The 12,195-nt window shown below is 39.3% G+C and overlaps 1 long non-coding RNA gene across 1 annotated transcript in view; it reads right to left on the bottom strand.

Moving 5' to 3' along the window:
• The window catches only part of LOC124267047, a 45,807-nt gene extending 34,799 nt beyond the window's left edge, over positions 1 to 11,008 (bottom strand). Inside the window, exon 1 of the long non-coding RNA XR_006895930.1 lies at positions 10,628 to 11,008. This is a non-coding gene — a long non-coding RNA (uncharacterized LOC124267047). The remainder of the gene's footprint in view (positions 1 to 10,627) is intronic.
• Positions 11,009 to 12,195: the final 1,187 nt, after the last annotated feature.

The raw sequence follows: 12,195 nt of genomic DNA, 5'->3' as shown, positions 1-12,195 counted from the left end.
CTGTGATGGTACGGGTAGTGACACATGTTGGTTCATATATGGTACCTGTGATGGTACAGGTAGTGACATATGTTGGTACATTTTTGGTACAAGTGGTGGTACAGGTAGTGACACAGTTTGTGTTTTCACGTTGTTTCAGTACAGCTTAATGTGATCGGAAGTAAAGGTGCTGATGACACTTTGTCTCAGTACAGCTTAATGTGATAGGAAGTAAAGGTGCTGATGACACTTTGTCTCAGTACAGCTTAATGTGATAGGAAGTAAAGGTGCTGATGACACTTTGTCTCAGTACAGCTTAATGTGATCGGAAGTAAAGGTTGTGTTTTCACGTTGTGTCAGTACAGCTTAATGTGATCGGAAGTAAAGGTGCTGATGACACTTTGTCTCAGTACGGCTTAATGTGATAGGAAGTAAAGGTGCTGATGACACTTTGTCTCAGTACAGCTTAATGTGATCTGAAGTAAAGGTTGTGTTTTCACGTTGTGTCAGTACGGCTTAATGTGATCTGAAATAAAGGTGCTGATGACACTTTGTCTCAGTACGGCTTAATGTGATCGGAAGTAAAGGTTGTGATTTCACGTTGTTTCAGTACAGCTTAATGTGATAGGAAGTAAAGGTGCTGATGACACTTTGTCTCAGTACGGCTTAATGTGATCTGAAGTAAAGGTGCTGATGACACTTTGTCTCAGTACAGCTTAATGTGATAGGAAGTAAAGGTGCTGATGACACTTTGTCTCAGTACAGCTTAATGTGATAGGAAGTAAAGGTGCTGATGACACTTTGTCTCAGTACAGCTTAATGTGATCTGAAGTAAAGGTTGTGATTTCACGTTGTGTCAGTACAGCTTAATGTGATCGGAAGTAAAGGTGCTGATGATACTTTGTCTCAGTACAGCTTAATGTGATGGGAAGTAAAGGTTGTGATGACACGTTGTGTCAGTACAGCTTAATGTGATCGGAAATAAAGGTGCTGATGACACTTTGTCTCAGTACAGCTTAATGTGATCGGAAGTAAAGGTGCTGATGACACTTTGTCTCAGTACAGCTTAATGTGATCGGAAGTAAAAGTTGTGATTTCACGTTGTGTCAGTACAGCTTAATGTGATCGGAAGTAAAGGTGCTGATGACACTTTGTCTCAGTACGGCTTAATGTGATCGGAAGTAAAGGTGCTGATGACACGTTGTCTCAGTACGGCTTAATGTGATCTGAAGTAAAGGTTGTGATGACACTTAGATGTGGTAAGTGTGATAACATGGAGGTATATAGCATGTAACATGGACGTAAACAGCATGTTACATGGTTGTATACAGAATGTAACATGGGCGGAAACAGCAAGTTACATGGACGTCTATGGCATGTAACCATAGACGTATAAAGCACGTGGACGTATACAACATGTTACATGAACGTATACAACATGTTACATGGATGAATATAGCAAGTTACATGGACGTATACAGTGTGTGTTCATGGACGTATACAGCGTGTGACTATGGACGTACATCGCATGTATCATGGACATGTATGGTATGTAACATGGACTCATATTGTATGTAAAATGGGCGTATATATCATGTAACATGAACGTTTATAGCATGCGACATGGAGTTCTATAGCATGTAACAAGGACGTATATAGCATGTGACCATAGACGTATATAGCATGCAACATGGACGTATATAGCATGCAACACGGACGTATATAACATGTATCATTGATATATATAACATGTAACACAGGCGTATATAGCATTATCAAGGACGTATATAGCATGTATCATGGACGTATTTAACAAATAACATGGACGTATATAGCATGTAATATGGACGTATAAAGCATGTGACCATGAACGTATATAGCATGGAACATTGACGAATGTATCATGTATCATGGACGTACACTGCATGTGATCATGGACGTATATAGCATGCAACATGGACGTATATAGCATGCAACACGGACGTATATATCATGTATCATGGACGTATTTAGCAAATAACATGGACGTATATAGCATGTATCCTGGACGTATTTAGCAAATAACATGTACGTATATAGCATGTAATATGGACGTATAAAGCATGTGACCATGAACGTATATAGCATGGAACATTGACGAATGTATCATGTATCATGGACGTACACTGCATGTGATCATGGACGTATATAGCATGCAACATGGACGTATATAGCATGCAACACGGACGTATATATCATGTATCATGGACGTATTTAGCAAATAACATGGACGTATATAGCATGTATCCTGGACGTATTTAGCAAATAACATGTACGTATATAGCATGTATCATTGATGTATATAGCATGTAACATGGGCGTATATAGCATGTATCATGGACGTATATAGCATGTGACCATGGCGGATATAGCATGTAACATGGACGTTTATAGAATGCGACATGGACGTATATAGCATGTTACATAGACGTATATAGTATGTCACACGGACGTATATAGCATGCATCATGGACGTATTTACCAAACAACACGGTCGTAACATGGACGTATAAAGCATGTGACCATGAACGCATATAGCATGTAACATGGACGTATATATCATGTATCATGGACGTATACTGCATGTGATCATGGACGTATATAGCATGTATCATGGACGTATTTAGCAAAAACATGGACGTATATAACATGTAACATGGACATATAAAGGATGTGACCATGAACATATATAGCATGTAACATGGACGTATACTGCATGTGACCATGGACGTATATGGCATGTAACATGGACGTATATAGCATGTATCATTGATGTATATAGCATGTAACATGGACGTATATAGCATGTAACACGGACGTATATAGCATGTGACCATGGACGTATATAGCATGTAACATGGACGTATATAGTATGTATCATTGATGTATATAGCATGTAACATGGACGTATATAGTATGTATCATTGATGTATATAGCATGTAACATGGGCGTATATAGCATGTGACCATGGACGTATATAGCATGTAACATGGACGTTTATAGTATGTAACACGGACGTATATAGCATGTAACATGGACGTTTATAGTATGTAACACGGACGTATATAGCATGTAACATGGACGTATATAGCATGTAACATGGACGTATATAGTATGTAACACGGACGTATATAGCATGTATCATTGATGTATATAGCATGTGATCATGGACGTATATAGTATGTAACACGGACGTATATAGCATGTAACATGGACGTATATATGTAACACGGACGTATATAGCATGTAACACGGACGTATATAGCATGTAACACGGACGTATATAGCATGTAACATGGACGTATATAGTATGTAACACGGACGTATATAGCATGTAACATGGACGTTTATAGCATGTATCATGGACGTATTTACCAAATAACACGGTCGTATATAGCATGTAACATGGACGTATAAAGCATGTGACCATGAACGCATATAGCATGTAACATAGACGTATATATCATGTATCATGGACGTATACTGCATGTGATCATGGACGTATATAGCATGTAACATGGACGTATTTAGCAAAAACATGGACGTATATAACATTTAACATGGACATATAAAGGATGTGACCATGAACATATATAAGCGCGTAACATGGACGTATATATCATGTATCATGGACGTATACTGCATGTGATCATGGACGTATATAGCATGTAACATGGACGTATAAAGCATGTGACCATGGACGTATATAGCATGTAACATGGACGTATATATCATGTATCATGGACGTATACTGCATGTGATCATGGACGTATATAGCATGTATCATGGACGTATTTAGCAAAAACATGGACGTATATAACATGTAACATGGACATATAAAGGATGTACCATGGACGTATATAGCATGTAACATGAACATATATAGCATGTAACATGGACGTATATGGATCATGTATCATGGACGTATACATGGACGTATACTGCATGTGATCATGGACGTATATAGCATGTAACATGGACGTATATAGCATGTAACATGGACGTATATAGCATGTAACATGGACGTATATAGCATGTAACATGGACGTATATAGCATGTAACATGGACGTATATAGCGTGTAACATGGACGTATATATCATGTATCATGGACGTATACTGCATGTGATCATGGACGTATATAGCATGTAACATGGACGTATATAGCGTGTAACATGGACGTATATATCATGTATCATGGACGTATACTGCATGTGATCATGGACGTATATAGCATGTAACATGGACGTATATAGCATGTAACATGGACGTATATAGCATGTAACATGGACGTATATAGCATGTAACATGGACGTATATATCATGTATCATGGACGTATACTGCATGTGATCATGGACGTATATAGCATGTAACATGGACGTATATAGCATGTAACATGTAACATGGACGTATATAGCATGTAACATGGACGTATATAGCATGTAACATGGACGCATGTATATCATTATGTATCATGGACGTATACTGCATGTGATCATGGACGTATATAGCATGTAACATGGACGTATATAGCATGTAACATGGACGTATATATCATGTATCATGGACGTATATAGCATGTGATCATGGACGTATATAGCATGTAACATGGACGTATATAGCATGTAACATGGACGTATATAGCATGTAACATGGACGTATATAGCATGTAACATGGACGTATATATCATGTATCATGGACGTATATAGCATGTGATCATGGACGTATATAGCATGTAACATGGACGTATATAGCATGTAACATGGACGTATATAGCATGTAACATGGACGTATATAGCATGTATCACGGACGTATACTGCATGTGATCATTGACGTATATATAGCATGCATGTAACATGGACGTATATAGCATGTAACATGGACGTGTATGTCATGAGTGATTGATTGTTTGTACTCCGCAAACCCACACCCGACCCCAAATACAAACATGGACGTACATAGCATGTAAGTATGGACGTATAGGGCAGCTAAACATGGATGTATAGAGCATGTACCATGGACGTATATAGCATTTAAAATGGACGTGTATGTCTCTTCAAATAGACGTGTATGTCACGTTACATGGACGTAAGACATATATGTATATATATATATAATACGGACGTATGACATATAACATTGACGTATGACATGTAACATAGACGTATGACATATAACATGGACGTACATGAACGTATGACATGTAACATGGACGTATGACATGTAACTTGGACGTATGACATGTAACATGGACGTTTGACATGAAACATGGACGTATGACATGTAACATGGACGTATGACATGTAACATGGACGTACATGAACGTATGACATGTAACATGGACGTATGACATATAACATGGACGTATGACATGTAACATGGACGTATGACATGAAACATGGACGTATGACATGTAACATGGACGTATGACATGTAACATGGACGTATGACATATAACATGGACGTATGACATATAACATGGACGTATGACATATAACATGCATGTATGACATATAACATGGACGTATGACATATAACATGGATGTATGACATATAACATGAACGTATGACATGTAACATGAACGTATGACATGTAACATGAACGTATGACATGTAACATGGACGTACATGAACGTATGACATGTAACATGAACGTATGACATGTAACATGGACGTACATGAACGTATGACATGTAACATGAACTTATGACATGTAACATGGACGTATGACATGTAACATGGACGTATGACATATAACATGGACGTACAGGAACGTATGACATGTAACATGAACGTATGACATGTAACATGAACGTATGACATGTAACATGGACGTATGACATATAACATGGATGTATGACATATAACATGGATATGACATATAACATGGATGTATGACATATAACATGAACGTATGACATATAACATGGATGTATGACATATAACATGGATGTATGACATATAACATGAACGTATGACATTTAACATGGAAGTATGACATATAACATGGACGTATGACATGTAACATGGACGTATGACATGTAACATGGACGTACATAAACGTATGACATGTAACATGAACGTATGACATGTAACATTGACGTATGACATGTAACATGGACGTATGACATGTAACATGGACGTACATGAACGTATGACATGTAACATGAACGTATGACATGTAACATGGACGTATGACATATAACATGGATGTATGACATATAACATGGATGTATGACATATAACATGGATATGACATATAACATGGATGTATGACATATAACATGAACGTATGACATATAACATGGATGTATGACATATAACATGAACGTATGACATATAACATGGACGTATGACATATAACATGGACGTATGACATGTAACATGAACGTATGACATGTAACATGAACGTATGACATGTAACATGGACGTATGACATGTAACATGGACGTATGATATGTAACATGGACGTATGACATGTAACATGGACGTATGACATATAACATGGATGTATGACATATAACATGGATGTATGACATATAACATGGATTTGACATATAACATGGATGTATGACATATAACATGAACGTATGACATATAACATGGATGTATGACATATAACATGAACGTATGACATATAACATGAACGTATGGCATATAACATGGACGCATGACATATAACCTGAACGTATGACATATAACATGGACGTATGACATATAACATGGACGTATGACATATAACATGGACGTATGACATGTAACATGGACGTATGACATATAAGATGAACGTATGACATATAACATGGACGTATATAGGATGCAACAATGACGTTTACAGCATGGACGTGTATACTATGAAAACGTGGACGTGTACAACATCTGACCACAGAAGCATATACAGCATGTCGTGGTCGACAGTATACAGCTTACGTTAACATTGTTGATGGTGTGTCACAAGGAAACGTTGTTGATAAAATGCAATAAGTAAACGTTGTCGATGTTATACAGCAGGCCAGCGTGCATGGTCGGGCATGGCATAAAAGTGGACGACCATGTAAACAAGATTGAACGCGGTTGTTGCATTTAACATGTAAATGTAGTTACACATAGTTTTGAATGACATGGACGTTGTTTTTTATATATAACAGATAAAATGCTAGGTTGATTATAACATGTAAAGGGTCTTGTATATAACATGTAAATGTGGTTGATGGTATATAACTAGTGACAGTTGTTGATTGTATATAACATGTGAAAGTGTTTGTCACGTATAACATGTGAACGTGGTTGGTTGTGTATGGCATGTAAACGTGTTTGGTTGTGTATAACATGTAAACGTGTTTGGTTGTGTATAACATGTGAACGTGTTTGGTTGTGTATAACATGTAAACGTGTTTGGTTGTGTATAACATGTAAACGTGTTTGGTTGTGTATGGCATGTAAACGTGTTTGGTTGTGTATAACATGTAAACGTGTTTGGTTGTGTATGGCATGTAAACGTGTTTGGTTGTGTATGGCATGTAAACGTGTTTGGTTGTGTATAACATGTAAACGTGTTTGAATGCATCATGTAAACGTGGTTGTAGGCATCATGTGAACGTGTTTGGTTGTGTACAACATGTAAACGTGTTTGGTTGTGTATGGCATGTAAACGTGTTTGAATGCATCATGTGAACGTGGTTGAATGCATCATGTGAACATGGTTGCATGCATCATGTGAACGTGGTTGCATGGATCATGTAAGCGTTTGGATGCATCATGTAAACGTGTTTGAATGCATCATGTGAATGTGTTTGAATGCATCATGTGAACGTGGTTGAATGCATCATGTGAACGTGTTTGAATGCATCATGTGAACGTGGTTGAATGCATCATGTGAACGTGTTTGAATGCATCATGTGAACGTGGTTGAATGCATCATGTGAACGTGTTTGAATGCATCATGTGAACGTGGTTGAATGCATCATGTGAACGTGTTTGGATGCATCATGTGAACCTGTTTGCATGGATCATGTGAACGTGTTTGGATTCATCATGTGAACGTGTTTGAATGCATCATGTCAACGTGGTTGCATGCATCATGTGAACGTGTTTCGAAGCATAATGTGAACGTGTTTGAATGCATCATGTGAACCTGGTTGGATGCATCATGTGAACGTGTTTCGAAGCATAATGTCAACGTGCTTGGATGCATTATGTGAACGTGTTTGAATGCATAATGTCAACGTGTTTGATTCATCATGTTAACCTCGTTGGATTCATCATGTGAACGTGTTTGATCCATCATGTGAACGTGTTTGAATGCATCATGTAAACGTGGTTGGATGGATCATGTGAACGTGTTTGCATGGATTACGTGAACGTGTTTGATTCATCATGTGAACGTGTTTGAATGCATCATGTAAACGTGGTTTGATGCATCATGTGAACATGGTTGAATGCATCATGTGAACGTGGTTTGATGCATCATGTGAACATGGTTGAATGCATCATGTGAACGTGTTTGAAAGCATCATGTGAACATGGTTGAATGCATCATGAGAACGTGTTTGAAAGCATCATGTGAACATGGTTGAATGCATCATGAGAACGTGTTTGAAAGCATCATGTGAACATGGTTGAATGCATCATGAGAACGTGTTTGAAAGCATCATGTGAACATGGTTGAATGCATCATGTGAACGTGTTTGAAAGCATCATGTGAACATGGTTGAATGCATCATGTGAACGTGTTTGATTCATCATGTGAACGTGTTTGAATGCATCATGTAAACGTGGTTGGATGGATCATGTGAACGTGTTTGCATGGATTACGTGAACGTGTTTGATTCATCATGTGAACATGTTTGAATGCATCATGTAAACGTGGTTTGATGCATCATGTGAACATGGTTGAATGCATCATGTGAACGTGGTTTGAAAGCATCATGTGAACATGGTTGAATGCATCATGAGAACGTGTTTGAATGCATCATGTGAACGTGTTTCGAAGCATAATGTCAACGTGCTTGGATGCATCATGTGAACGTGGTTGGATGCATCATGTGAACATGGTTGGATGCATCATGATAACGTGTTTGAATGCATCATGTGAACGTGTTTGAATGCATCATGTGAACGTGTTTGAATGCATCATGTGAACGTGTTTCGATGCATCATGTGAACCTGTTTGAATGCATCATGTGAACGCGGTTGGATGCATCATGTGAACATGGTTGTATGCATCACGTGAACTTGCTTGTATGCATCATGAGAACGTGTTTGAATGCATTATGTGAACGTGTTCGAATGCATCATGTGAACGTGTTTCGAAGCATAATGTCAACGTGCTTGGATGCATCATGTTAACGTGGTGGGATGCATCATGAGAACATGTTTGAATGCATCATGTGAACCTGGTTGGATCCATCACGTGAACGTGTTTGAATGCATTATGTGAACGTGTTTGAATGCATCATGTGAACGTGTCTGAATGCATCATGTGAACGTGTTTCGATGCATCATGTGAACCTCGTTGCATGTATCATGTGAACCTGGTTGGATCCATCACGTGAACGTGTTTGGATGCATCATGTGAACGTGATGGATGCATCATGTGAACGTGTTTGGATCCATCATGTGAACGTGTTTGAATGCATCATGTAGTCGTATTCATGTAAGCTTGCCTGATTTTATAGTACATGTAAAGGTTTGTAGATTGAACTTATAACGCAATATATTTAAACGCATAAAACTTCTTAATGTGTGTGATCTGAGGTGTTAGGGTGTTTGATCGTGTATAGTGGTTTGTTAGCCGTGGATGACAGTGCTGAACATACAGGTAGGTATTACTGTATTTTGTGGTTTGTTAGCCGTGGATGACAGTGCTGAACATGCAGGTAGGTATTACTGTATATAGTGGTTTGTTAGCCGTGGATGACAGTGCTGAACATACAGGTAGGTATTACTGTATATAGTGGTTTGTTAGCCGTGGATGACAGTGCTGAACATACAGGTAGGTATTACTGTATATAGTGGTTTGTTAGCCGTGGATGACAGTGCTGAACATACAGGTAGGTATTACTGTATATAGTGGTTTGTTAGCCGTGGATGACAGTGCTGAACATACAGGTAGGTATTACTGTATATAGTGGTTTGTTAGCCGTGGATGACAGTGCTGAACATACAGGTAGGTATTACTGTATATAGTGGTTTGTTAGCCGTGGATGACAGTGCTGAACATACAGGTAGGTATTACTGTATATAGTGGTTTGTTAGCCGTGGATGACAGTGCTGAACATACAGGTAGGTATTACTGTATATAGTGGTTTGTTAGCCGTGGAAGACAGTGCTGAACATACAGGTAGGTATTACTGTATGTAGTGGTTTGTTAGCCTCGGATGACAGTGCTGAACATACAGGTAGGTATTACTGTATGTAGTGGTTTGTTAGCCTCGGATGACAGTGCTGAACATACAGGTAGGTATTACTGTCGGGTGTGCCATAAACTGTAACAAAACAGGCTTGTGAATCCAAGACTGTATAAACTAATACAAATGCAGTGGTATGTCTCTTGTTTTATTACACTGTGAAATTCTTCATTTCATATCAAATCAAATTTACATACCTGTGTCGGGAATCAATATAAATGACAAGTGAATGTTGTTTATTCTTCAAGACGTCTGGTGGGCTGTGACTTCCGCCGTCGCAATGAATAATCTGATATAGACTCATGCAGTCAGTGGTATACTAATACGTCACGTGACGTGGAGGCGACTAATGAGAGGGATAATGGCTGCTCTGCCCTGAGTGACTGGCTCCGAGACAACAAACGTCCATCACACACAAGTGCACTCACATATCCCGGAGAAGGTGATCGTAATCTGTGGGGAGTCAAGCGTGATATCTGATTACAACTAAAAGCTGTTTTGTGTGGAGACTATGCGATATGAGACACGTGACACGAGGCTAGAGAGCACAGCAGAAGTAAAGCCTACCGTCTTCCTACCCGTTGTAACTGTAACCTGTATAACTGGTCAACTACTCCATGTAGCTTTGACGCAGTGGTGTCTATATATGAGAATTTGTATAGAAAGGGGTCATCTAAAATGTCTTAAATTAGCTACAGGACAAAAAAGGCACAAATGCACAATATATTCTGTGCAGTGAATTACGCAGGACATCAATAAGTGGTATAAAAGGCGTTGTTTTTGTCTTTACAGATAGATGTGCAGTATCCATGGACACATTGGGTAGCCCTCGGTCGGAATGAAATTATTGTGGCTTACAACACAGTGGTAAACAAACACACAGTGGTAAACAAACAACACAGTGGTAAACAAACAACACAGTGGTAAACAAACAGGAACAGTGGTAAACGTTTACTGCCAGGAATGCTTCAAAACGATTATCAGTCCATACGATATGTGCGCCTGATGTATGCAACCGAGCCACAACACAAGAGGGGTTCACAAGCAAGTTTAAGCGTTCAGGAGAGTGTGCGTCTATCGTGCGCGTTGTTTCATTTCATCCCAGCTTGTCATTGGTACCTCACACCATCACTGGCACCCATGCTGCAGCTGTTATTCCACCCCATATCGGCCCCATCTCCAAACCGATCCCTTCAGAAACTATGGCCGACATAACGTTTACCTTTGCGCGCGATGACAAGTTACCTGCCGTCAGTACGGAGAAGACAGAAAGATGACTCATCTGTGAAGAGAACTCTTCTCCTCTCCATCTCCATTCTTGTCTACTCCACTGGAGACGTCGGTCGACGTTGATGTTTTATCGTCAGAACTGGCCGTCAAGTCGGGCGTTTTGCACAGACGCCGTGGAACCGTTCTCTGAGACACACCTCTGTTGCCAGGTATGGGGTTGTCTTACATAGACGCCGTGGAACTGTTCTCTGAGACACACCTCTGTTGCCAGGTATGGGGTTGTCTTACATAGATGTCGTGGAACCGTTCTCTGAGACAGACCTCTGTTGCTAGGTATGGGGTTGTCTTGCATAGATGTCGTGAAACTGTTCTCTGGGACACACTTCTGTTGCTAGGTATGGGGTTGTCTTGCATAGATGTCGTGAAACTGTTCTCTGAAACACACCTCTGTTGCAAGGTATGGGGGCGTCTTGCATAGATGTCGTGGAACTGTTCTCTGAGACACACCTCCGTTGCCAGGTTGGGGGCGTCTTGC

The sequence above is a fragment of the Haliotis rubra genome, unplaced genomic scaffold (assembly GCF_003918875.1).
Source record: "Haliotis rubra isolate DU_JTF1 unplaced genomic scaffold, ASM391887v1 Scf1298, whole genome shotgun sequence".
Classification (NCBI taxonomy): domain Eukaryota; kingdom Metazoa; phylum Mollusca; class Gastropoda; order Lepetellida; family Haliotidae; genus Haliotis; species Haliotis rubra.
Note: the sequence above shows the minus strand (reverse complement) of the source record. Positions and strands in the feature narration are given on the sequence as shown.